A 27,873-nucleotide genomic window follows, 5' to 3' on the forward strand; every position below is an offset into this window, starting at 1 on the left:
ACAAGCAGAGGACTCCAAAGTGCTGTCTGTGGAATTGTGTTGTGTTCCAGAGGACCATGAGGCTTTGCAGAGGCAGTGAAAGCTGGTTTTACCTGCTCAAGAGTCCTCCTGAGCTCAGCAATGAGTTGCTTCAGCTCCGTCTTCTCAAGTTCCAGCCTTGCAACTGCTTGCTGCAGACGTTCCAGCCGCTGCGACAGGAGTCTCTTCTCCGAGAGCTGTGAGAGCTGCTCCCCTTCTGCAGCAGCCTGCTGGGTACAGAGAGGGGATTACGTGAGCTGGTGCCACATCAGGGTTGGAAGGGCCAGAATCAACAAGTCGGGGAGAGTGACCGGCCCAAGGCATGGACAGTGCTAAGTCCCTTCTCCTCCTGGTCCACAGGCCAAGACAACACACTCTCTTCCTAGGGGCCCTCCTCCAGATCACCTCGGAGAAATCCACACAAATTTGCCTTCATGCTTTTTGGACCACTGCACAAGTACATCCTGAATGCACAAGGAAGCCATTAACCAGATAAGGCAAGGGGACCAATTCAATTCCTTTCAATACACTGGAAAAGCTGTACCTCAGAAGTCTAAATCTCCAAAAGCATCCTCTAAGCACCATCAGTGCAGCTGCTCTTCAGCCATCATGACACAATACTACTAAGTTTAGTACATTACTCTGGTCAGTTGTGCCCTTTCCTTTCCATGCCAAATGCTAACCACAACATGTTGGCTAGGCTGGCCCAGGTAAGAGAGAACCAATTACCCATCCCCAGCTTCTGCACCTGAGGTAATTTTAACAGCAAGCTCCGTAGTTCCTTCAGTAGCTCTGGGCTTGACAGAAAACATTCTAGCAGGTGAATGGTCTCCGGCCGGAGCTATACAGACAGGCAAACCTGCCGGCTGCAAGCATGGTTTCTCTGGCCAAGCAGGTCATCTATTTGTAGGAATATATATTCCCATACCTTTATGGGAAACCCCTTCAGAATCCTTCATAGATGATGAAACCAGCCCGTGTCCCTCTCTGAAACCATTCTCTGCAGGATGGCTATTTCCTCCCTCAGAGTCCCACTGGCCTATCTGCCTTTTTGCCCTTCTCTGAACTTCTGGGATGTTCTTCTGGGGAGGAGCCACCAGAACTGCAGCCAGGATTTAAAGTCCAGACTAAGCATGATCTAGGCAGTGGCACGATGATGTTCTCTCTATTAGGGAGAAAGGGAAGAGACAACAACCCTGACATTTGATTTCCCATTTTTGGGGTTGGGGGTTTTTTTGGACCTCTACTGTGTAGTGTTTTCACGGTACCATCCTCCAGAACCGCACTGTGCCCTCTCGAAGGAGTGATGGTCAGATCACAGACTGTCATTCTGTGTTTCAAATCAGGACTAGCTGTCCCCTTGCAGGCAGACATATTTATCTGGCTCAGCACTTTTGTTTCTCAAATGTCTCTATTTTTTTCCCACTGTCTGCTCTCAGTGGTAACGTTGAACAGCTTTCTATTATTAGCAAACTTTTGTATTCTCACCCCTTTTTTCTGATCCAGATATTTAGAAATCTAAATATGGATTTGGACACAAATAACAGCCCAAACCATGCAATGTATATAGAGACAAGTTTGAAAATTACTTTGACTTAAGCTTCAAGGGGAGAAATCATCAAAATAGAGGAAAATAAACACCCTGAATCTTAACTGAATTTTATATGACTACAGCATCTTTCCCTACTTATTCAGAAGGATGTAACTGGAAAAGTTAAACTAAAAAACAGCCACTGATGTAAACAATATTCTTCTGCTCTTATGGTGGTCTGTGGTCTCTCCACAAAGTCTGTGATACTGGTCATTTTAATGATCTCTCCTTTCTGGACTGTCTTCTCTTACCCAAGGTGATGACCCTGCTAATTCAGTTTACCTGGCCTGGCACGAAAGCAAGTCTGGGAAACAGGAATGATGAATGGAAGGGGAAAATGAGGGAAGCTTGGTGAGCATTTGCATATTCTCTACCTTCTCAGATCTCAACTGCACTTGTACAAGACCACCTAAAATCAGATCTCCACTGGAAAAAGTTGCTCCTTAAAATTATTAACAGAAGGCCAAAAAATATGTAAGAAATGGCTCTTCATGGCATCTGCCAGCCTCACCAGGACATCCTTTCTTTGCTTCTCAGTGGTCTCGAGTTTCATTTCCAAAGATGCCACCTCTTGATGTAGAGTCACAGTCTCCTCCTTTAGAGCAGCAGCCTCCTCCTGCAAGGCACTTTGTAGAGAGTTCTTCTTGCGTTCTGCCATCTGTGTCTCTGCAGCAGGAAAGGTGAAGGAGAAGATGACAAGCAAAGCAAAACCAAACTGATTTGCATCCTACAGAGAAAACATCATTTTCTTACCCGCCTGTCTGTGTTTTCCAGGCCCTAAGCCCACAAGGTCTTTCAAAGCACACATAAATAAAGGAAACTTCCAGGCAGAGAATAAAAGAAGAATGAGAGTGGCAAGGTTCAGAAGAATATGAAAACGTGCTTGCTCTTCTGTGAGTTGAAAGGGCAGGGCTAAGGGCATGGCAGCACATCACCCACAGTGTGAGAAGCAGGTAGAACTGACATCAGTGAAACACGGGCAGAGACGGGAGGTGAGAGTCAGATCTAGTGTCCTAAAGGAAAAGAAAGAAGCAGCAAAAGTGAAGACTGACTATGACTTAAGAGACTTTACAGAAAAAAACAGATCTGTCAACGTTGTGCTTGAAGATGTGCTTTGGCATTTGTTCAAAAGAACGAAGCTAGGGGAATATGTTGTGCACTGGCAGAAAAAAGAAGAAAGGAAATATTTGGTGGTACTAGGACAACGGCAAGGAAAAAACCACTGAGCATCACACCAGTACTGAGACCTGAAGCAAGGATGACTACAGATAGACAGGACTAAAACTAAACTAATACACTAAACTAATAGACAGGAACTAAGGATGGAAAGAACTGACTAGTGGGACAAGCGGGATCCATCCAATGGCAGAATTTCAAGTATATAAGCTTTATCATATGTAACATATGTAGTAAAAACTATGAATGTTCCAGAAAAAAGCAATGATCTAAGGCCTGGAAAACTCTATGAAAAATGATCAGCAGTTCCATCTCAGAGAGGGAACATGAAGAAATATTGAACAGGTAAAGGCTCTACATGAGCAGGCAACAGCCTGTGGGGGAGGCAACGAGCAATGCCCACACCTCCCTGTTCCTGTAGTCTGGGACAAGGAAAACATGACAATGAGATAAAAACCCAATTCTGGTGTGGAGAGTGGGAAAGCAATGACAGAGAAAGGAGAAGGAATGTCTGTCCAGCTATAATATAGAGAGGCCAATAGCCCTGGAGGCTCTGGGATGGCCTGGAGATTAGAGGAAAAGGCAACTAGCTACATGTGAAAACCAGTTTATAGATAAACACAACATGAACATGTTACCAAAGGCTTCAGAAGTAAAAAATTGTGTTTTGTATGGCTGTGAGGTCCGACGCCTAATCAGTATCGGCAAGAAAACAGGTAAGAAGGATGCAGAAGCACTAGGTACCAGAGAATGAGGAAAAGCAGCAGAAGAAAGGATGCAATAACACAGGAACTCAACACTGAACTAATGCTTTGTGAATCTGCCATCTAAGAGGAAAAGGAAGTTGATAAAGACAAGGCTTTTTGAGGTTGGTGCTTTTAAAGACCATACAGAGAAGGATACTGTGAGGCATCACGCTACACCTACTTAGCAGTGACATGGGACCTGAAAGGCACCACCTCTGCACATTATCACCAGTCACACAGCCAGATGCACTGCCAGACACTGGATCTTTCTCTACAAAAATCTTTCCCTGGTAGTTCTATCGATAAGTCTCAGGCTTGTTGTTTTTCTCCTCTTCCCATCTCTGGGCACTGCATTTTTCCCCTGCGTGGTATCAGAGATCCCCACTGGTCAGACAAGATGGGGTCAGTGGGTTGGAAAAGGGAAGTTGTACCTTCCTGGCTTTGAGCCAACTGTTTCTGCAGCTCTTGATTGCAGGCACTGAAGTACTCCTTCTCAGCTTGCCTCTTGCTCAGCTCCAGCTCCGAGTCCTGTATCTTCTTCCTTGCATCCTTCTGGAAGAGGTAAGAAGAGAAGCATCACCTCACAGAGCCACTGCTGGCAGGAGACAAAGAGGTACAAACACACAGGCAGAAACAGCCAAGGTGGGAGGGGGCAGCTGGACAGTAATGGTACATGGGATGGGGATTCTCCTTTCCCCCGTGGCAGCAAGCCAACCTGGCACACAAGAATTTACATCCATTCTGGCTTTGGCACTCTGCTTGTCAGTTCAGTGCAGCAGAAGGACGGGATTTCTGGGTGCACTAGACACAAGTTACCAGATCTTGCTGAGTCTGCTCCAGGTGCTGACGCAGATCTTGTAGGGCTGCGGCCACTCTGTCCACTGTGAGCTCTGCAGGGAGGTCCCTGGCCTGGGAAACAGCTGGCATGAGCCTGTTCTGAAGAGAGAAGCCATTCTGTTGCAAGCTTTAACCGAAAGGGTCTCCAACAAACAAGGCCTCTTTATGCACAGGAGGAGGTGGCAGTGCCTTTGACGTCGTCCTAGAGCTCGTGTTACAGCAAGATGTGTGTCCCGGGCTAACATTATTTTGATGACCACTAATGTCCGCACTGCCTCAAGGAAGGACACACGTGCCCTGTGACTTGGGCCCTATTTCATTCTGATGCTGGTCATTTTTCCACATACAAACACGGACTTGTCTCTGCAGGGATGTCAGGCTTTCAAGACTTCCCAAAACTTGAATCAGCCTAAACTGAAAGGACAGGTCTGTCACATCAGGATTACAAAGAACCACTCCCCCTGCACCTGCTCCCCTATACCCGCCTACAGACCTGTGAACCCAGCCCCACACTTGCCTGAACTCCAAAGGACTAAGTCTCTGCTGTCACAGACCGTGTGCTGGAGAACCAAGTGCAGTTTGTCCAGCTGGGATCGGGCTTTGCGGTGGGCACTGTTGGCCTGCTGACACCCCGTGGCCAATGCCTGTGCTCTGCTCTCTGTGCTACAGAGCCTCAAACGCAGGCCAGACACCTCAGCCTCCAGCATGCACAGAGAGTTCCTCGAGCACCCTTCACCTGCTTGGGACTCCTCCAGATCCCGCAGCAGCTGCTCCTCCCGAGCTGCCAGGCCAGCCTCCTTCTGCAGCGCTGCCTGCAGCGACTGCACCTGTAACACAGACGCACAGCGCTCAGGGACAGCGCTGCTGCTGAGGCACCAGAGAGGGACTAGAGGAAGGGGCGAAGGAGGAATTACTTCAAGCCAAAAACCACACTGGAAACAGAACGCACGAGGGCAAGGATTCAAACTGAGCAAAAGAAGCTACAAACAGGTACTTGGAGGCTAAGGGGCCTAAAGGAAGTTTCCCCATCCCCAAAGGAACGGTCAGGTTTTCGTGCCTTCCATCCTCAGAAATGAAGGCTTCTGTGTGTGTGAGGGTGCGAGTGGCTGGCTGGCAGGGTGAGGTGGCAGATGAAGCATTCCTGCATGGAGAGCGGGGCTGCCAGGGACGCTTGGGATTAGAAGCAAAGGGGAGACAATCGGCATCCTTCATGGGGCACCTCCCCAATGCCAGCTGAATGGCCGAGACGGGAGTGCTCCCACAGACTGCCAATAACCAATGTTGTCTCACCAGACTGCTCAGTGCCTGGCAGAGGCAGAAACACCATCTGGGTGTAATAGAGATACTGAGAAGCTCCAAAGGAGTCTTCTGTTTCTCCTCAGACATTTAATGCCATGAACCATGAGAGAACCGGGGAAAACCCAGGCAGAACACAGCAGATCCAGCCTCAGTGTGCAGTCTCTGGGCAGAACACAGAAGGAGTGTACGTTGTTGGGAGGGAAAACAAGCTGAGGCCTACAAGCTGAAGGTGGTATTCTATGTCCCTGGAGAAGACGATGCTAGTGCACAGGTCACCTGGTTGTTCAGCTCTTGTATTTCTCTTCTGTGGTCGGAATGGAGCTGCCTGGCCTGGTGAAGAGCAGAAAGAAGCTGAGACACCTTGTTGTGCTGGGCAAGGTTGTTTTCTTCCAGGGTTTTGAGGCTCAGTTCCTTCTCTTCCAGAGACACAGCCTGAAAGTCGGAGCATGCAACTCATTACTACAGGGTATATAACATTTAATAAACTCTTAGGACTTCCACCACCAAGGGGAAAATTGATTTGTCTGCTGAGGTTTGTCTGAACAACCAGGCTGCTTGTTCAGTCCTCAGCCAGGTTGGCAACCACACCCAAGCACGTGCCCACTACACTTTTTTCCACAGAAGAAAGGTGAATTATTGGCTAAATACCCTACTTTTTTTGAGATGGGAATGTGAATAGAAACACAACAAAGTCTTGAAATGAAGACATTAGGGCAGAGGAAAATTTTTCTTTTGACTAATGAGACTCCAAGGGAGAGGTTTTGTCAATAACGAAGAGACATTTTCTTCCCCTAACTTGTATGTCCTGGTAGGAACAGCAGCAACTGACAGCCAGGTGATCTTTGCGGAGTTTCCTAAGACTTGCAGCACCCACATTACTTTCAGCTAGAGAAATGAAGGCTGATACCAGAAGCAGTAATGGAGGTTTGGAGAAAATACTCAGATCCTTACATAAGATGCCAGATCCCTCACGGGGCAAGCAAGAGGGCACAGCCTTTTATTTCTCTTCTTCAATGAAGGTGTGTGTTGAAGGCTGGCAAGACTTTACCAGGTGAAGTACCCTACCTACCCTTTCTCTTCTTTCTTGCATTCCTTGGAAAGTCAGTAACATCTGTAACTGTTGAGCCTGGCAGGGACCCTGCTCAAGCCCTTCCAGACACCCGCTGGGATTTTTTGAGGAATGAGGAAAGAGATGGCAATAAGAAACATGCTTATTTCTTGGGTGCCTCAGAGGGGAATCTGGCTTAGTTCAAAATCATGGTTTTAACCAAAGGCATCAGGATGGAAGACTGATACAGATCCCAAATGTTTAAAATTTACCAGACCCAAGACAGAGCTGATGGATGTATCTAGCTCATTATACTGCAGCTTGTTCTGCCTCCTTTGGTGTGTTTCAGGTTTGAAACCCCTGAAAGTTTCATTTAACATCATTAACATGCCAACCTAACAAAACAACACCTCATTTTAAGGAAAGGACTACTCCAAAAGCGACTGTCTTCAGAAAAACTGTAACTGAAGGATTAAAAGAAAAGAAAATGAAACACCGCATCAAGAGAATGAAACATATCTGCATGGATAGTTCAGAACTCTGCTTTTTAGGAAATGCTGCCAGAGCCACTTGGATATGTGAAGATCTGAAAGAGGGAATCCATTAAACAGAATAGAGAGTTTCACAGACTTTCATTTACCTGGCTTTTTCATTCTCTAGGACCTTCAAGGAAGCCTGAAATTCTGTGTTGTGACGCTCCACTTCTCCTCATCGACTCCTTTCCTCCTCCAAAGACTGCAAACACACTTGCAGCATCTTGTTCTGATGTTCTACCTTCTCCCGTTGACTCCTCTTCTCCTCCAGGATCTTCTGGAGGTGCACAACCTCCAGCACCTTCTGCCTTGACAGTTCCTGTGTCTCACTCAGATCTTGCTGAGCTTTGCGGCCAATCACTTGATGGGACTCTTTGGAGGCTGCTAGTTGAGATGTCAACTCTTCCACCTCAAGTAAAACACAACAAAGCAGTCAAAGACTACAGCTTGCCACTGTCAGCCATATCAGCCATATCATATACTATGAGGAAAGGGAAAGAACAACTTTAAATTTCACCCTTTCATGAAAGTACCAGATTCACAATGGATACAGCTGGCTTGTTTAAAAATCTAAGTGTGTCACCATGTTCATCTGAAAAAGCACCTTAAAAAACAAGGCTAGCAGTAACAGGCCAGCAGAAATCCATTCTGATGAGTGCTGGCAAACAGGCAAAAAGAGTAGCCCATCTGTCCAGGGCAGCAGCTGGCCAGTCAGTCTCCTTCAGCCCAGCTGAGATGGAGACCACAGTGTGATGGCAGCCAGAGGGACTTACCCCATCACCTGCTGCTCTGCCAGGGGAGAGACCACCTGTTTGATGAGTGGAGTAGCTATTGCTGTTTTCAGTCACTTGGTTTTGTAGATCATCCCTCTGCTGAAGGAGGACATTAATTTCTTCTTTCACGGTTTTGATTTCTTCCTTGTGCCTCTTCTCCACTGCCTTGATCTTACTCTGAGTTTCCTGCAGCTCTGCTTGCAGTTTTTCTGTGATGTTCTGCAAACACAAATGGAGAGCAAGCTACTGGGTCCTGCCATCAGGTTCAGCTTTGTCTTCTTTCTGTCTCAAAATCACATTCATTCAGCCACTTCTGCTTTTCTACCCAGCTCTGCTTCCACTGTACGCTTCCTTCCTGTTGCTGATCTCTGGAGCTCATCAGGCTCTGTGATTTCAGTGCCTGCAGCAGTCCCTGCCTCCTCAGTCACAGCACTTAGGCTTTATTTCCTTGTTACTGCCCTTCACTCTGTTAGCTGGTTCTCTCGGCCTCTCTCAGCTTACGTCCAGTTGCCAACGGCCTGTTCCTTCAACCCACCCTACTATTCAGACTTACCTGCCCATCCTCGTGCTGCTCTTTCACCTCCTGCCTGAGCTCTCCAGCTGCTGGTTGGCTTCTCTTAGCTCTCCCTGAGTCCAAAGACTGTCTCTAATAAAGCACTCTTCTCACGCTCGTTTTCTTGCAGGACCTGCACACAAAGAGAAGACAGGTTTAAACTTCCCACACAGAATTTGTGTGGCAAGGCTCCAACACCGATGGGCTGACGTGTTCTCAAAGTGCTGTGTTGCTGCTTTCCCAGGCCCTTCTCTGCCCACTTGCAGACACAGCTTCCTAAGTGAGACCGGCAGTATGAACATGGTCCAGCCACAGTCCCCCTGTGATTGAACCTCCAACAAACATCGAACAGGAAAACGTGTGGCACTTCTCAAATGTCTCGCCTTGCTGGTGAGGGTATCCCTCATCTTCTGCTGTGTCCTGTTTGTCTTTCAATAGCAACTTTTAACCTACTTAGCAGCAGAGAAAATGCAGGGCTGCCAGAGGGCTGAAGCGAGGCAGCTCCTTCAGAAAACTCATGCATTTCAAGTGGGGTTTGGTGAAAATTACTTCATTTTTAAGGTATTCATTAGACTTTGGTAAAGTACTGACATGGCAGGGACACACTGTCATCTCTGAGCACTGCCCTGGCATTTCAATACCTGTAGACACAGCTGGGGGTACTGCAGTCCCCAGGCAGACTCCGTGAAGAGGACTTTGGGTGGGACACAAGGAGGACTCTCACTGTGTGACAGGGTTCACAGGAGATCTGGGCACAAAATAGCTTACCAGCAAGTGACTTAAAACAGCCCAGAAGACACCCCTGTTTGACTGCTCAGAAATATTTCAGAGGAGTCTTTAAAATTCTTTTTCTTTTGTCAACAATCTTGCCATGTCCCCCTGTCCCCCCCAAAAACAAAAACCCCATCCTCATGGGGATTCAGTGCTACAAATTCAGTTTGGTCTTTAATGAAGTTAAGGTTATAAGCATGTATCAGTAAAGATCAGAAGAGGACTGTTAAGAGAACTGTGAAGATACTCTGAGGTAAGTCTTAAAAAACCCAGCACAACAGCAGCACAAAAATCTCAACTGAAAGGTGATGCTTCTGCCTGGCTTCCTCTGACAGGTCTCACTCCTAGTCCCAAAGAGAACCCTGCTTGCCTTTCACCTCACCAAATTCAATGTAGAAAACATGTAGGGCATGCTCCACACAGCCTGACATCCAGACATCTCCCAAGGCTCTAGCCTTGCAAAAAAGCTACACAAATTCTCCTTTCACAGTCTTTACCTCTTGCTTGGCATTTTCAACTCTGGTTCATTCCTCCTCTTGTTGAGCTTGCATGGTAGCAACTTTCTGCTTCATATCAAACAGCTTCTTCTCGTGCTCCCCTTCTGTCTCCACCTTCTCTTTTTCCCATTGCTCCAGTATCTTCTGCAGCTCTGAATGATGCCCTTCCCACTCGCTTGCCTGAGGAGTGGAGGGAAAGACTTCAAGGTGAAGTCCCAGCCACGCTCCTCAAAACAAATGTGAAGCTTCATCCCTCCCACAATCCCCCACCTCAACAGTGCACAACAATGGCTTTGTGCTCTCCATAAATCACATCCTGTCAAGGAACTTAAAAAGGCGGGTCAGCAGGTAGAAGAATCATAGAATCATTTAGGTTGGAAAGACCTTTAAGATCATTGAGTCCAATCATTATGAAAAGGAGATGTTACCTTCCTCTCTCTGATGGCTGCCTGTTTCCTAGCACCTGTCTCCTCAGGATTTCTCTCTCTTCTTAGAGTCTATTTTCAAAGCTCACATCCCTTTCCATCAGTGAAAAGATGTAGATGGACTGCAGGGTGAGAAAGAGACTGGTACCCTGATGCCCCAGTCACAAGACAGGCCACAAACGGCGGTACCAGGAACAAGGGGCCTGTTACACATGCGTCAAGCCCAGAGGTAACACCTCTGACGACGGTTACAGGACAGAAAGAAAGGGAGAAAGTTCCCGTGACTGCAGTTGGTAGCAATGTGAGGAGTCTACTTCATGGCAGACAGGAGGCTGGTAAGATCCTACCCCTTTCCTGCCAGGCTTTGGGTGGGGAGCACCCAAACTCCAGCTAAACTCGCCTTAGGCCCACACTGAATCTGTGGCTGCTTCTACTGTCCTGGCAGAATCCTGGGGGTCTTCACATGCCTTCAGGTACGAGGTTTAGGGTTAGGGCTAGGGGTTAGGGGTTGGGGATCAGGGTATAGGCATTAGGGGTAGGGGGTAGGGTTAGGAGGTTACGGGCTGGGTGGCTTGGGGGGATCGGGGGCCTTGGGGGGATGGGGGGATAGGGGTTGGGGATTAGGGTTAGGGTTTGGGGTTAGGGTTAGAGATAGGGGTTATGGGTTGGGGTTAGGAGGTAGGGGGTGGGGGTAAGGGGATAGGGGATAGGTGTGGTGGGTGGGGGTTAGGGGATAGGGGTTGGGGGTTATGGGTTAGGGATTAGGGTTATGGGTTAGGGGTTGGGGTTAGGGGTTTTGGGGGTTAGGGTTAGAGATAGGGGTTATCGGTTGGGGTTAGGGGTTAGGAGGTAAGGGGCTGAGGGTGGGGGTTAAGGGTAAGGGTTAAGGTTTAGGGGGTTAGGGGTTGGGGGTTAGGCGTGGTGGGTGGGGGTTAGGGGTTGGGGGTTAGGGATTAGGGTTAGGGTTTGCGGTTCGGGTTAGGGGTTTTGGGCTTGGGGGTTAGGGGTAGGAGGTAAGGGGCTGAGTGTGGGGTTTAAGGGTAGGGGTTAGGGTTCGGCATGGTGGGTGGAGGTTAGGGGTTAGGGGTGGGGATTAGGGGTTAGGGTTTACAGGTTAGGGTTAGATGGTTAGGGGCTGGGGGTAGGGGTTAGTGGTCTGGGTTAGGGGTCAGGGTTAGGGGTAGGGGGGTTAGTGGCTGGGGGTAGGGGGTCAGGGGGTAGGGATTAGGAGTTGGGGGTTAGGCGTTATGGTAAGGGGATAGGGGTTAGTGTTACGGGTTAGGGGTTACAGGTTAGGGGTTAGGATTATCTGCCTGGCCCAGCAAGGTGTGACCTATGACAGATGGTTTCTCCCATTTCACACACTCAGGCTATTACTCTTCTAAAGCCAGCCCACAAAGCTTGCTTGAAGAATTCAGAAGCATGTTGTTTCCTACCACGTCTTGCAGGAGCTGGTTTGTTTCCACTTCATGATCAGTTTGCCGCAGTTTGAGGGTATTGTTATACTGCTGTTCTGTCTGCAAGAGCTGTTGTACCATGTTTTCCCGTTTCTGCCTCATTAGAGATCGCTCTGCTTCCAGCTCACACTGAAGGCACTTCACTTCCCCTGCAAACAGGACAAACGACAAGATTCAGAGTCTAAACAATGGTTCTGACTTCACTGACCTTAAGCCATCTGAACTCTAGTGCAGGAGAGATCTGCCTCCATCTCCTTCACTCCTCAGAAGCACTGCGGACACAGAGCTATTTTTATACCATCTTCCCTAGCAGGGGGATCACCAGAAACAGGAGGCTCTCACCTTGTATCACCTCCTTGGCCTATGTGACTGTGTGAAGTTGGATTTCAAGCTGACTCCTGGTGATCTCCAGCTGAGATAAGTGCTGCTGAGCTTCAAACAGGCTGGATTCCAGTGTCTCCTTCACTGACCTGTGAGTTGTGAATACAGAGAGGAATGAGTTTGTTGCTCCTGATGCCCACTGAGAGTTATGCCCACAAGATCCCTACCCCTCAGTACGGAAAATGGGTTGCAAGGAAACTTGTATACAGAAAGCATATTTCTCCATTTAAAATAGCAATGCAGGCCCCTCCAGGGGAATGCCCAGGCTTTGCTTATGACCTAGCATAACACAGAAAGCCCAGCCGAATTTGATCTCAATGGCCAAATCTGAAATTGCTGTTGGCTGACACACAGGTAGCTGTGCCCAAAGTCTGGGCCAACAAGCAAAAGCCCGGTCTCTGCTCACAGCCCTCAGCTCATCAGCGCTTCCAAGCTGCTCTGCAGGGGAACAGAACAAGAGTATCTCCCTGGATGACTCGTGACTTTTTGAATGCTGTTCACAGTGTAGCTATAGGTAAGTGATTTTCCAGACTCCTTGTATTTAAAAGGGACTCAAGAAATACATAAGATGATATAGTAAGATCTCCCACTTGGAGCAGCATTCGTAAGAAATCTGAACTAGATTTTATCTGAACAAGGACCACCTGAAAGGAGAGACGGGCAGCCTTCAGTTTCAACTGTTGAAAGTTCAAGAGACAAACTTGCTGCTTTTCTCTAAGTGTTGCTATTTAAGTAGGCAGTAGCCCAAGTGACTTGTTGCTCTTTAAAATGGAAGCTGTAGTACTGCAGAGCCAAATTCTTACAACCACAGACTTCAACCAACTGCTGCGTATGACATGCAGGGTTCTGGAACCAGGAGCTGAAGTGACCTCCCTGATCTAACACAGCACCCTGTGTGCCAGGTTCCTACAACACACAGCACTGCCTCACTAGTACGGGGATGCCATAAAAACCACAGCAGTAGAATTTCACTACTTGGATGGACAATGGAGGGTGTATCTTCAAGAAGGAGAACAAGCACATATTTCTGATTGTGCCAGTCTCTGGCAGTCCAAAGTAAATAGGCTCCATTTCAGGATAAATAGAATCAGTCTCTAAAACAGAACAGAAAAGATAGAGTCCAAAACTGTGACAACAAAAGACTCTTGAGAACAACATCTGGCAAAAACAGTTGCTGAATTTTTATCTATTGTCAAAGTTCTTCATAACTAATTTATCTTTTTTAAAAAAAATGTATCCCTTTTCAAAAAATTTTTAAAAAGGAGCTGAATATTTAATAGTTTAGTAACAGCCCAATAATTGACCAAACATAACTCAGCTGGATCAAATAAGAGAAGCTGGAGCTCAGAAGAAGCAGCAGCTCTCAAGAAACATACTGAGTCAAAATAGGTGTTTATCAGCCATCCTAATGACATACTTTGGAGTAATACAGTGTAAAAGTCAAGAAACATGAGAAACAATGTCTAAAACATCATTTGTACAACTCTGCAAGTTCAGGAGTCTTCTAAAAAACACCTACAAGGAGGACAAACAACTCAATTTTTTTTTTTTTCTGAGCAGAACTTGTCACATATGATCTTAGAAAGGCAGAAGGACAGAATCTTGCTCCTTCCCTGTGTAACTTCTCCACAACATCTGTCTCTAAACAGCAGGTGGTAAGGAGTACAGGACGCAGACATCAGTGATGGGCAAGAATCCTCAAAGACGTGAGGATTCAAAAGAGGTTTCCCAGCTGCTGGTGTAACCAGCTGTGGGTCCTGCACCACAGGTAACAAGACTTAGCTTCCAACCAGAAGGCCCTCGAGATCTGCAGCACCAGCCTCTGGCTCCACCCTAGATGGCAGTGTCCTACTCACAACGTCTGCATGGAACAGCCATCAACAGTCCAACTACTTGATAAGGAAAGATCTATGTTCAAATGCATAGAACAAGAAACCAAAACCAGAGAGAAACTTCAGTTTCAGTAAACGTCTGCAGGGTTTAATTATTACTCAATTCAGAGCCAAGCTGCCTTGCTTTGGACTTCACACAGGAAGGGGGCATAAACATGAACCCAAGGCCCAGGAGATGTTTGCTAGTTTTAGCTGTCAGGAAAACAACATTAAAATCATAGTATACTTTTTTCATTTTGCTCAAGATTCTTTCATTTTCTGCCCGTGGAAGGTGAAAACATTTGAAAAGCACACAGGATGCAGTAAATCCTCGTGTAATGATTACCACCTTTATAATTACAGCCATTATATAATGTCCTGCCTAGGGTTTCCTCCCTGCCTTTACCTGGCCTCTGCCAGCTACTCTGAAAGGCCTCGTCTGCCCCGCTGCAGGGCTGCAGTCGCACCTCTAGGGCAGCCTTCTCATGCTCCAGGAACTCCTTCTCTTTGGACACCGTGGCCAGTGCGTGCCCCTGGCGAGAGGGCTCCTGGCGCAGCTGCTCAGACCGCTGCGAGCTGACGCTTGCTGGCGGTAAACGTGAAAGCAGGACAAAAGACAGAGTCCTTTCTCTGGAGTTCTGTGCAGAGCCAGCCAGTGCCACTTCTGCATCAGCTGGAGGAGAAAGAGCTCCTGTACTGCGGGCTGAAAGTTTAAGAGCATCTGCTCTATACCACGCTAATACCCTGGGCTGCCAAAAGGCACTGGGACTGTTAACTTGGAAGTGATGAGTATGGCCACGCTGGGCTGCCTGGGACCACACAGCCCCTTCACAGCAAACATAAATACACCAGACTACGTGTTTGCATGCAAAAATATGGCATCTTCCAGAACTGTCACCTTGCAAACTGGAACTCTATCAGAATCTATCCCAGTGCTGGAAATTTTCAGAAAAGTTTGAGCAAAAGCAACTTTGCTCGCTGAAGAAAGTGAAAATACACATGGTTTCTCCTTCTGAAAAAAAAAAAGATCAAAGTGCATTGGCTGCAATGAGGTGATGCTGAGCAGGGAAACAGCCCTTGGGGTGATTTATGAAAGTCTGGCTGATGCGGCCAAAGAGATGGTAGACTCTATTCATACAGCAGTTCATGTCAAAAACACTGTTTGCTTGTTTCACACAAAGAAGTTGTCTAATATACCTTGCTGGTATTCAAACTTGAAGATTAACCATGATTTTTTAGCTTTTTTCTTCAATATAACACCTCTGATGGGTATTTGCCAAACATACCGTGGACTCCAAGACTGACTATCTAACAGAGAACAGACCATCAGAAACAATTCTCTCAAAGTTATCCCATAATATCCAAGGTTGTACATTATGAAACTGACATTTAAATGATGACAAACTCCCTGGTCTCCTTCAGTGACATGATTCTCCCAAGCTCTTTTTCCAGGGTATCAAAATCAGTTAGTCCAGAGTGAAGAGTCTTGTGTGATCACCGATTTCTCATCTTCCTCAAAGCCTGAAGAGGCTCTAACAGCTCACAGGATCAAAGAACCATTTAGGTTGGAAAAGACCTCTAAGATCATCAAGTCCAACTGTTAACCCAACACTGCCAAGCCACCACTAAGCCATGTCCCTAAGCACCACATCAACATGGCTTTTAAGTATCTCCAGGGATGGTGACTCAACCGCTTCCCTGGGCAGCCCGTTCCAAGGCTTGACAACCCTTTCCATGAAGAAATTTTTCCTAATATCCAACCTAAACCTCCCCTGGTGCAACTTGAGTCCTTTTCCTCTCGTCCTATCGTTTGTTACATGGGAAAAAAGACTGACACCCACCTCGCTACAACCTCTCGGGTAGTTGTAGAGAGCGATGAGGTCTCCCCTCAGCCTCCTCTTCTCCAGACTAAACCCCCCCAGTTCCCTCAGCTGCTCCTCATAAGACTTGTACTCTAAACCCTCCACCAGCTTCGTTGCCCTTCTCTGGACATGCTCCAGCATCTCAAATTCTTTCTTGTAGTGAGGGGCCCAAACTGAACACAGTATTCAAGGTGTGGCCTCACCAGTGCTGAGCACAGGGGGACAATCCCTGCCCTAGTCCTGCTGGCCACACTAGTTCTGACACAAGCCAGGATGTCATTGGCCTTCTTGGCCACCTGGGCACACTGCCAGCTCATAATCAGCCAGCTGCTGACCAATACCCCCAGGTCCTTCTTCCCCAGGCATATGTCCAGCCACAAAGTTGCATGTATGTCTTAAAATACAATTTCAACAATTTCAACAATTTCAAGATCTCATTCCCGTTCTTAGCAGTACAAGACAGCAGACATTGACTTGCAGTTTTGTCCCGCTCTCTAGGCTCGAACAAATGGAGTTTTGAAAGTTGCAGACTTCACAACAAAAAGCATAAATAGAAACATGCAACCCCGTGGTTTTTTGACTCAGAAAAAGGGTGGAGAGCTACGCTGTTTGCTTCTTTTGCCACATGGGAGAGTAGCAGCTTCACTCAGATTCATGGGCAAGACAAATCATCTCTCTGCAGCTTATCAAAAGCCAAAAAAGAGGCCACCACAGACAGGTGGATTGAAGTCATCTGTAGCAGCAGAGGACAACTGAGAGAATTGCAGAACAGCTCTGCCAGCCATCAACACATTTCCAAAAGGCAGTAAACAAAGCTTCTGACCTCCAGCACTACTAAGTGTCTCCTTGACAAAACCACCGCAGAATCCAACAGACTGAGTTTCACTGAGCTGAGCAGCCAAAAGCCCACCCGGAAAGCACCAGGTGTTTGGTCTCACCTGACTGAGCTGCTCTTGGGTTTCTGCCTTCTCCTCTGCCAGTATCCTGAGCTCTACCTGCAGCCCCTCCTGTTGCTGCTCCACTTTCTTCAGCAGCTGCTCCAGGTGGGCTTTCTCTGCACTGAGCTCTTCATTTGTTCTTTCACACAAGCTCAGCTTCTCCTGGTCAGAGTTCCTTACTCTCTCCATCTCAGCCACTTTACCTGACAGAACTTCATTCTCTTGTTCCAGCTGCAGTTACAGAAGCACAGAGGAAATGAAATACAGTAAGATTTACCATGGAGAAGGTTTGGCTTCGACAGAAAAAGGAACATTTCCATATTCAGGCAGTCATACGTCTGAAGGCAAGAAGTCTGAAAAGCAGCAGCAGCTGCAGATGAACACTTGCCAAGATCTTTGGCAACCGCTCACCTGCGACACAAGTTTGTTCAGTCGCACTTTATCCAGTGCAAGAGCTTCATTGACACTGCTCATCTTTGCTGCTGCAACGTGTAGAACAGCTACTTCAGCACCCAGCTTATTCTGAGCCTCTCTCAACTCTGCCACTGACTGCTCTCCCTGAAGAGACAAAAGAACAACATGAAAGCAAAGACAAGAAAATCCCTGACTTGAAGCAGCGACTCCAGATCCCCTTTGGTGTCTCTGACACACCCCCAGTCCAGCGCTCCCAATAAGCACGTGGGGACTAACTACACCAAGGAGCCTGTGTGGTCTGATCACCCTTTTTGCAAGAAGAACAACACCGTCACTGTCTTCTACTGACAGAAATGGCACCTGTGCTGGTCTTGCTACCACAACTCCCTCTCCCACGAGTGCTGCCTAGGAATAAGGTGACCATACCTTCTCCAGCGCCATGGTAAGCTCATGTTTCTCTTGCTTCAGCAGATCCCTCTGAAGGTGCGATTCCTCCAGTGTCTCTCTTGCAACTACCAGCTCACTCTCTAATAAAGAATGTTTTTCTTCAAGTGCAGCTAAGTCCTTCAGCCTATGAGAAGGGGAAAGACAAACAAGTTTTTAATGTAAAAACAGTCTTATTTCCAAAACCAAGATTACATACTATTTCCGAGATATGGCAGTTTGAACGATTTGCAACAGCTTTCTATTTACCCCTAAAGAACACTGTAATTTCCTGCCTAGCGCTGCATCAGTCTTTGTCACTGACCCAAGTGAAACATTCATCATTGAGAAAGTAAAACAAGCTTCCAGAAATCACAGGTTTCCAAAAAGTTCAGGTGCTCTCAACGGCTTCCTGCCTGTTAGCTCTCTCCTCTTTTTGATACATTAGATACCAGACTTTCCAAAGTTCTTCTTTGCATAAGACAGACTTTTAAAGTCCAGATTAACATTCTCTCCATTATTCTTGCCTGCAGCAACAAAATGATGAAAGAGCCTGCAATCTATTTGGGGAGATCTGTATGAATTTCCAATCCAATAACCATAAGATGACAGGATGATTCAGGCTGGCAGGGACCCCAGGAGGCCTTCAGGTCAAAGGACCTGGGGTCAGCTATGAGATCAGTCCAGGTTGCTCAAGGCTCGATCCACCTGGGGCTTCCAAATTCCCAGGGATGGAATCTGCACAACCTTTCTGAGCAACCTGTTCTGCTGCAGGATTGCCTTCATGGTTCCATTTTTTGTTCTCTTTAAATCCAGCCGGAACCTCTCTTGTTTCACCTTAGGCCTGTCATCAACTACTCCGGTCAGCTTTGGAATGATTTTTTTCAAGGGCCATAAAGAAAGTACAAGGAGGCACCTCTGCTTGTGTCAGCAGGGAGCCAGACCTGCCCACGTGCTCCCTTCATCATTCTGTGCTACACATGCTGAGCAGACAAAATCCATTCTTTTAGGGGGGCCTCCCACCATCCGGCAGCACCCACCCCTGCCCAGAGGAAGCTTTAATGCTCACAGGAGCTCCTGGCCACGACATGCTCTCTCCATCCTCTGCTGCTGCTCCACCCTCTCCCCCTGGGCTGCATCTTCCCTCAGCTGCAACTCAGTGTTACTCTGACACAGACACAAGGCTTCTTGCTCCGTCTCTTCAAGCTGTTGCTGTAGCTCTGCCCTGGTTTTCTCGAGGTTTGCACAGTCACTGCAGAGACAAAGCTCAGTCAGAAGAATGAACAGGCCTGAAGAGTCACGGATCCCATTTCAGTCACTCCAGGCTGGCGCTGTGAGCAGCACAGTAAGGAACAACTTGCCCTTCCCCTCACAAGGTCACTGGAGAGGGACAGAGGAAGGCAGGCAGGCTTTTGCCTTCGTTCACCGAGAAGCCGTGGCTAGCAAAGGGCCCCCAGAGAACAGAATTCAGAGAAGCAGCACGTCGAGAGGGAGGCGTCTTGTATTCCAACATCGCTCTGAGTCTCCAAGACAGCCTTAGGATTCACAGTAGAGCAGGAAAAGCAGTGACAGGAGGATGCTGAAGTGCCAAACAGGGGCATACACGGGGAGGGCAGGCGAATTCTTTGCCCATAACACCTCTGAACTGCCAGAACGGGAAGCAGATTGCCTCCAGAATGCAGGAGGAGGAGGGAACACTCACCTTCTGAGTGCTTCTACCAGAGACTGCAGGTGCTGCTGGCCGTCTGGCATTCCTGCTCCAGTTGCTCGAGGCTTTGCTGCAGCTTCCTGCACTTCTCTTCCTGCTGCCTGTGCTGGTGCAGCAGGAAACTGATAGAGTCCTGCCTGGCAGAGAGCTCTTCTTCTAGGGCCTGCAAGGAATGGGCAGGGAAAAGCACAAACAAGCAATAAGGAGCAGGGAAGATGGCTCCTGATAGCTGTGAGAGAAGCAAGCAGCGAGACAGCTCACCTGAAGGCAAAAGTTGTGATGAGGGGGTGGAGATCAAAGAGAGAAAAGCAGCAGAACACAGAGCTGGTGAGACTGGTGAGGCGATATAGTACCAAGAGTGGGATGGCTAGAAAGAAACTGGCTAAGTGAATGGAAAGGATTCAAGATAAGCAAGGCATTAGCAGCTGAGCCTGTGGCCAGTGGTGAAGATAAGGAGAAATTCTCACCTGTGCTGCTCCTCTCCTCCTTGGCAGTGCTTCCTGAACCAATACGAAGGCACGCTCTGTATCAACAGAGCTCAGACAAGAGAGGATGTTGTTAGACTCTGCCTGCTGGGAGCTGTCAGTGACCACGCTGTCACATTCATCTAACACCACCTGAAAGCCCATATCAAGCTGTTACTCTCTGCTCATTCTACTTAATTTTCTTTGTCTATTTCTCCTTTTCCCCCACTTCACCCTAGAAAACCATTAAAAACTCAATTTCTTCAGTCAACAAAGAAGTTTTGTCCCTGCGGTCACAAGTGCTCCAGGGATTTCTGAATACAGCTACTACAAACAAGAAGAAACAACTGTGAAGTGGCTGGAGGCTGCCTGAACGCTCAGTTTCTTGAAGCTCTCATGAATGATTTTAGTCTCCTTCAGCTTCTTAGAGCCACGGAGATGAGGAGCACTGTCAACACTGGGTCAACACTGGAAGTAGCAATGAAAGGAAATATTAATGCTACCCAGGGAAGAAGGAAGTTGATGAATACTGGAAAACAGCAATGAAAAAGCTAATGTTTATTCTGAGCAGTAGCACAAGAAGATAAAAATGACTACATAAGGGGAAAGAACTGACTTTGTGAGAAGCTGTGTAAAAGATCTGATGATTAAACCCCCCTCCCTAGAGTGAGGTTTAGGACTAAGCTAAAGTTAGCCCTAAACAGTTAGATCAGTTGCAATTCTGGGGAAATAATAATGGTCAGTGAATGCAGAGTGAAAGGAGCAGAGTTGGCACGTGCATTGATTCAGTCAGTGACCTTTTATAAAAATCTAAAGAACAACAGAGTCATTGCTCAAGAGGTGGGAGAAGCCTCCAGGCAACACTAGAACACAAATGTCAAGTAGCCAACTCAGAAAACACAGACAGTATAAAACACATATATCTATTCCCCGGGCTAGTCGTTTGCCTTCCTCAAGCACTTTTAAATCAAATTACAGGGATGTGGTCCCAACTCTGTACTCACTCACCTCTGTTATATCTTTTATCAGCTTTTGGAGGGAAAGATTCTCTTCTTTGACACTTTTAGTCAATGAAGCTTCATATTCTTTCTCTAACAGACTTGCTTCCTGAGAATAGAATAAGCAAAGGGTGGGCAGGGAAGAGCTGCTCCCCTCTGCAGCGCTCCCAGCCTCAGCAGCATCGTCGTGCTGATAAGCCTCAGCCCTAGTGATTCCAGTATATTCCTTCCCACATCTGTTGAATTCCTTCTTTGCTAAAACTAAGAAGAGAAAGACCAACAGCTGATTTTCACAGGCTGCTATGAAGCTGTCAATTCCAAGGAACTTTGATCCCTGGAGATTTAGTCACAGGCAGAATAGCACTGGTGCAACCCCGGGAACTGTCTGCAGCTCCCCGCCACTGTCTGCACCTGGCACCTGGGCTGACTCACACGTGCCTGATGCTCCCACACATCAGAGTCCTCACCACTCTTTCTCTTGAGGAAACCACACCCCTTCATGCTAAAGCTGGAGAACAAACATTGGGCCATCTCCCAAATAAAGGTAAAACATACTAGAATCTCCACAGTGTCGTTAAGTGTTTTCATGGTCTTCTCCTTCTCCTTGTTCTGCTTCTGAGACTGTACGAGCAAGGCTGAGAGCTCCGTCACCCTGAGAAGAGAAGGTCCACGTGCCATTCCAAAAGCACCGCACACCATCACCTGCTAAAGAGCTAAGCAGCTCCCAGAAGCACAGCAGAGAAAGTTCAGCCCAGAAAATACAGCAAAGGCAGCGTTCACCTCTACAGGTTAATATGCCTGATGTTGCAAAATGGCCCTTCCTGCCCCAAAGGACTTCTGCACTCAGTCTTGTAAGGAACTGTCAGTACAGAGGGGCTTAGGATGGCCCTGGGCAAATTCCTCCCAACTCCTTTGCACAGCCCTGGGTAGCAAAAGGGCTGTACAAGAGACACAGCTTTCTTTATGCTGGTCTCAACTTCTCACCAAGAACCAGGTAACAGAAAAAACGCTGTAATACACTGTGATCTCTTTTCCAGTCTTGTCTTACAAAAGCTTCTGTTGGTCAGACGTGTTTTTCTATCCTGCTGTTGAAGGCCATAGCTTGGCTAGGGACAGAAACAAGGCTGTGCAGAACGGGTATGTTTTAAACGTGAACACAGCCCATCTACGAATCCAAGAAGCAGCCACAAAAGGTAATGTTGGTAAAAGCAAAGTTTAAAACACATTTACCTGTCCTGAAGCTCCTTCTTCTCCAGGTCCCCCTTGACTTGTAAGTGCATCACTTCCCAAGTCTTCTGGCTTGTTTCCTGTTCCGCTTGCTGCTGTGCCTGATCCTTTAGGACAGGTCTGCCCACACTGACAGGCTCCCAGAGCTGCACGTCAGAGTTCAGGCGGGAGCAGTTTACAAGTACAGATCCAGAAAGCCTCATCTGCTCTGCCTTCAGCTCGGACAAATCTCTGCAGAAGGATCAAGAAAGAGATCATACTCACACCACCGTCTTTATCAGCTGACTCACTTCTGAAGCGCATTAATGGTGCAGCAGTAAAAGCTGGCAGGAAAGATGACATCTTTGCTGGGGACAAACCATTCATCTGACACTGGGATCAGGACACATCTTGATAGTTGAGCAATGGGTCTATTTGACAGTTTGAGGAGTGAGGCTATTTTCTCCTCAGAGATAAGAAGTATGGAACAGCCAAAAGGCTTCAAGAATGAACTAGTAGGTCAGGGCATACCCTGCACATTAAGGAAAGCTTACAGCCAAGTAAGGTAAATGGCTGACAGTAACTCACAGTTTGAAACTGCATGCAGTTTCAACAGAAGAATGTACTATTATGGCTACACTGGTTTTGTTTGCATAGAAGGCAGCTGTGAGAAAGGAACCTCAGAGAGACCAAGAACAAGAAAACAGTCATCAAAAGAAGGTATCAAACTAAGCAAAATACATTGGATAAATGCAGTAACAGGGTCAAGAAGCTATTCTTCCTCTCAACAATGTTGCTACAGGAATAAATGGATACAAACTGACCAGAATAAATGTAAGCTGGAAATGAGAAGGAAAAAAAAGATAATATTCATGAATGACCTTTCCGTCAGGAGCAGTGAGAAAAGAAAGCCAGTGAGATTTAAGGCAGATGTTAATCACTCTGTGAAAGGGACCGCTCTACATGCTGCACGCACAGCTTTGGTGAGTCTCTTCCAAGGTGTCCGCATGTGCCCCTGTCTGTGTTAATACGCCCAAACATCAACAGAGTCAGTTCATCTCTTCAGGGCCTCCGCACCGCTTATAGCCTGAGCCCTGCGGTGTCCTCTGAAAACCAGCTCAAAAAATATTATTCTGAAAATAGCCAAAAGCATGCTTAATGGCACTGCTTCAGACTGCCAAAGGAGAAATCCTACCTTTAGCTGCAGCTAAAGTAACATCAAGGCTTAAAAAGCAGCTGTGAAGGGAAGCTACATTTTTTCTGCAAGAGGTCCAGCCTGAACTTCTACTCACCAGTCAGTGGCAGTCTTCATGTCCAGGAAATGATGGTGGAAGGTTACCACCTGGCGCCACAGGCTGAGCAGACGGTTACGTTCACCCCTTAAGTAGCTGTCAGAAAGCTAAACAGGCAAAGACAACAAGAAATGCCAATTCAGCCTCCACTGTCACTGTACAAGTCTTTCAGATAGGAGAGAGCACAACCATCATCACCAGGTCTCCTTTAATAACAATTCCAACAGGGGCATCAAGGGCTGAAGAGGTACCACAGAGGCATCCTCAGTGGGCCTGCCACCTGACTTCAGAGAAGGGAACATCCACACTTCTCCTGTGGGAGTGGGGATCAGCAAAGCAAACTGACCACGATTCATCATCTCGCCCTGCAGAGGTGTCAAACAGTCTTGGTGGAAGAAGACAAAAACAAGCCCCTCCAAGACCAGTGTCAGATTTGCTTACAACAGGCTACTGGTAAGGGAGGCCTGTCCTCTTCTGCTGTTGGCTACTCTGAGTCTGAAAACACACAGACCTCTCTGCTCTGCACTGCTGTAGACAGCGATTTAGGAACCGTTGAAACAACGACCGTTCATGTGGGACTGCCCTACAGCATCCAGCAACAGCAACCGTTTGCCTTTAAGACCGAGCAGTGTGGTCACAGCAGGGGGGTATCTCCCATCCACACAGTCTGATGACACTCCTCCATCTCACGCCCCTGCCTCCTGCCAGTCAGCACCAACACAGCCTCAATGGAGCCACAACTTTCACACAGCAAGTCGCCTGTGCCAGAAATAAAATGCATTCTCATTCCCCTCTGGCATCACGTCTGACATTCCCGCAGCCTTATCCCTACCTCACGTTCACTGCGCCATTCGCTCTCCTTCAATTCCAGCTCCTCCTGGGCCCTCATCCAATCCGCCATCAGTTTTTCAACATCTTTTTTAAGGGCTGAATTAACCTCACTGGCTTTATCGACGTGCTCCCGCAGGAGAGTGTTCACGTCTGCCAGATGCTCACACCTTGGAAAGGGAGAAACAGCAATGAGGTCACGGAACAACTGCTGTCCACAGGCAGCACCCCCGTGACTTTCCAACTCCTTCAACGCTGACTGTTGTCAAACTGAGAGGCAGTAAAAGTGCCTTCTAGGGTTAACTAAGATCTCTCTGTGATGGCACACTCATTTGCTTCTCCTTGCTCTGAGCCTTCAATTTCCATCTACAGTTTCATTCCCCCTTCCTTTGATGATGTCCACAGCTAATGTCTTGCCTTCCCTTCGTGCTCTCTGATCACTGGGTGCACCACCTTTCTCCATCCTTGTCCTGACCACCTCTCTTCCTCCACTATCCTCAGTTTCTATGTCCTCTTCCCTTGCAATGATTGTACCCACCACTGCCCTCACCCTCTCCTTAAGCCTCTCCCTGTCTGTACAATACAGTGGGTAAGACCTGTAGCAAAGACCCCACCTTGCTGACCCAGTAAAGTGCACACCACAAAGACAGCACCATATACATAGGGGAAACAGCTTTATAGGAAACTTTCCACTGAAAATTGAAGAGCCAGGCGCTGCAGGCTTATGACTTTGGGGCCACAGACTGACATCCCACCCAGGAAACATTTCAAGAACAAAATTTAAAGAACTGCTACCCTGTGAACAAGCACAAAACTCAGTTTCTGGATCAAAACGTGAGTCGTGTTTCTCCCACCTTAGTTTGCAACATACGTAACACAGCACACACAGTTCATCTCCTGGACAGAGGTAAAAAGAAAAGCAAAGAAAGAAATGTGGCAGAAGATGCCTGTGGTGCAAGTGCTCTACTGGGGACTCTGTTATAAGCACAGGGTGTGCTATTCGCGGAGAATCAAACAGGAAAACTCATGCGCCACAAAATGTTCAGCATGTCAGGGCTTGATTCTCAACCTAAAATGGGGCTCTGCTGAGTAGCTCACCTACTGAATCATAGAATTTAGGCTGGAAAAGGACCTTTGGAGGTCACCCAGAGCAACCCCCTGCTCAAAACAGAGCCATTCAGCACGAAACACTACTACTGCACCACAGAACAGTCTGTGGACCTTTCTCCTTTCTAAACAACTTGCCCAACTGCTTCCCTTGGGGAGACCAGGTAGAACCCGACAGGTTTTCCCTCACTTCCATAAGCATCCAGGATACCAAATGTAAGGTAACACTTCTTCCCCTTACCTTTGAAGCAGTGCTTTCTCCAGGCTGTGGTCTTCTGTGGCTTCCCCCCTGCCTGGAAGGGATCCCTTAAGAAGAAAGGAAATGTTTAGTCAAATTCTTGTGTTCCCTTCACTACTGTTAGCATCCACCGCTTTCCCCTCCGTTTCTTTGGCACCTCAGGAGCTCGTGGCTTCCTGACCATGGAGGGGAAGGGTGTTACTCAGTGGGAGTGGCTCTCCTCAGCCTCCCACTGTCACACTCTCACAGCTGGGTATCCTTAGCTCATCACCGTGAGCACTCACTTAGACTTGAAGCCTGGGAATACTCTCCTATCCTTTGTCTCCTAGGTTTACTTTAGCTGTCAAGCAGAAAGAAAAGCAGAGGGCCGGCTCTGTGTGTTGAACGCCACCATTCTTGCCTTCCAAAATGCTGTGTTTCAGCCGACTCTTTTTCAGAGACAGCCATATAATGTAACAGGCAGTACAGCCCTCTCCTGAGACCTAGGACAAATATCACTCTGGCAATAAAGCACTCTTCCACAAAATTGAAATCCTTCTTCAACGGGTTTTCTGGACTGGCATTTCTGGGACTACTGGCTGCTCTAAGAATGGCAACGGGACAAAACAGTGACGGGCAAACTTACAGCACTTCTCTAAATCCCCAGGTAGCGAAACTTTGTTTTCCTCTGTCACTGTTTTCAGGAGCTTTTTGTCTGTGTGCACGAATGCTACGCGCACTATCTGTAGTCAGCAACCTCCACACTCACCCCTCCTGCTCCCAGCTGCTGCTCCAGCTCTTGACACCGAGTCCGGTACTGCAGCACCTGGGTGGATAAAGAGAACAAAGATGAGCGAATGCAGCTTGTAACAGACTCGGCTTCTCTCGCACCAGCTTTTCTCTGAGTCTTCACAGCCCAAGCACAGCACATTCCCCAGTGCTGCCGATACGGCCAACAAGAAGCCGTTATGACACAGGGAAGCTTCACCTTACCTATTATTAAAGAACTTGAGACAGGGTTTCTTTTACACGTAGCGCTCCCTGCTCAGCTCCGGCAGCGATGGCAGCAGAATGAGCAGACAGGCCCAGACAGCCGTGCCCGGCCCACGGCCACTATGGACCCCCAAACAGTATTTCCAGCGGGCTGGAAGTCCAGCGGGCCCTCGAAGTTGGAGAAATGAGTTTTCAAAACTGCTTTTCACTATTTAGCAAGTACAGTTAGTTCCAACCCCAGTCCCGCTCAGCCACAGCAGATTCCTGCTCGCCTGCAGCAGACACGCACGGGCAGCAGAAGCGGGATGACCTGGCAGCAGCGCCGGGCGCACCGTCGGGCTCCGGGCCGGGCCGGGCCGGGCCTGCCCCCACCCTGCGCCCAGCTCGGGCACCCTCCTCCCGCCAGCGCTCCTGGGCCCGGGCGAACCAGGCCCGGGCTGCCCGCCCCTGCCCGGGGCCGCCCCAAGCCGCCCCCGCCGGCTCGGCTCCTGCCTCCGGGCCGGCCCCTGCTCCCGCGGTCGCACGACGGCCTTCGCCAGCCGGGCCCCGCTCCTGCAGCGCGACAGAGCCCTCACGGGAAGCTCGGGGGGGCCCGCGACAGGGCCCAGCGGGCCGGGCCGGGCCGGGCGGCTCCCAGCGCCTCCCCCGAGCTCCGGGCTCGGCGTCCTCCCGCCCGCGGCAGCGCGCTGGCCGCCGCTGAGGCCCCGCTCAGCGCGGCCCGGCCCCCCCCATCCCGGGCCGGTCCCCCCGGGCCGGCGGCCCCGCTCTCCCCTTCACCTTGCAGCTGCCGCCCCAGCCCCGCTGGCCGCTGCTGCGCCTCCTGCGAGCTCTGCCAGGCCCCGGGGCCGCGGCAGGGGGTGGGGTGGAATCCGCAGTCGGGGCGCTCGCCGGGACGTCCCGGGCCCCGGTGCCCCCCGGGAAGGGCGGGGGAGGGGAAGAGGGGAGGGGGAAGGGGAAGAGGGGAGGGGGAAGGGGAAGAGGGGGGGGAAGACCCCAACCCCCCCCCCCCCGAGCAGCCGGGGGTGAGGCTGCGACGCGGGCGTGATGCCACCCCCGAGGTCCCCCCCATCCCAGGACCCCCCTACCCGCCTTCCCGCCTCACCTGAGCCCGCAGGGCCCGGAGGAGCGGCCCCCGCCGCCGCCGTCATGGTGGCCCTGAGGGGAGCGGGGTCCGCCATGGCGAGTGTGGGCACTGCCAGGGTGGGGGCGGGGCCAGAGGGGCGCATGCGCAGGACGCGGAAGGGGTGCGGAGTGACGCCGCGGCCGCCATGGCGAGTGTGGGCCTTGCCAGTGAGGGGGCGGGGACAGCAGGGCGCATGCGCAGGACGCGGAAGGGGTGCGGAGCGACGTCGCGGCCGCCATGTCGCGTGAGGGCAGCCCGTTCGGGGACGGGGCCGGCGCGGCGTGGGGGCCGCAGGGCGGGAAGGCGCTTTCCTCAGCTCAGCCG

General features: G+C 49.0%; 1 pseudogene; it reads right to left on the bottom strand.

Moving 5' to 3' along the window:
• Positions 1–27,604, bottom strand: part of LOC141938257 (uncharacterized) — a 33,775-nt pseudogene extending 6,171 nt beyond the window's left edge.
• Between the last annotated feature and the right edge of the window lie 269 nt (positions 27,605–27,873).

The sequence above is a fragment of the Strix uralensis genome, chromosome Z (genome assembly GCF_047716275.1).
Source record: "Strix uralensis isolate ZFMK-TIS-50842 chromosome Z, bStrUra1, whole genome shotgun sequence".
Taxonomy (NCBI): Eukaryota; Metazoa; Chordata; class Aves; order Strigiformes; family Strigidae; genus Strix; species Strix uralensis.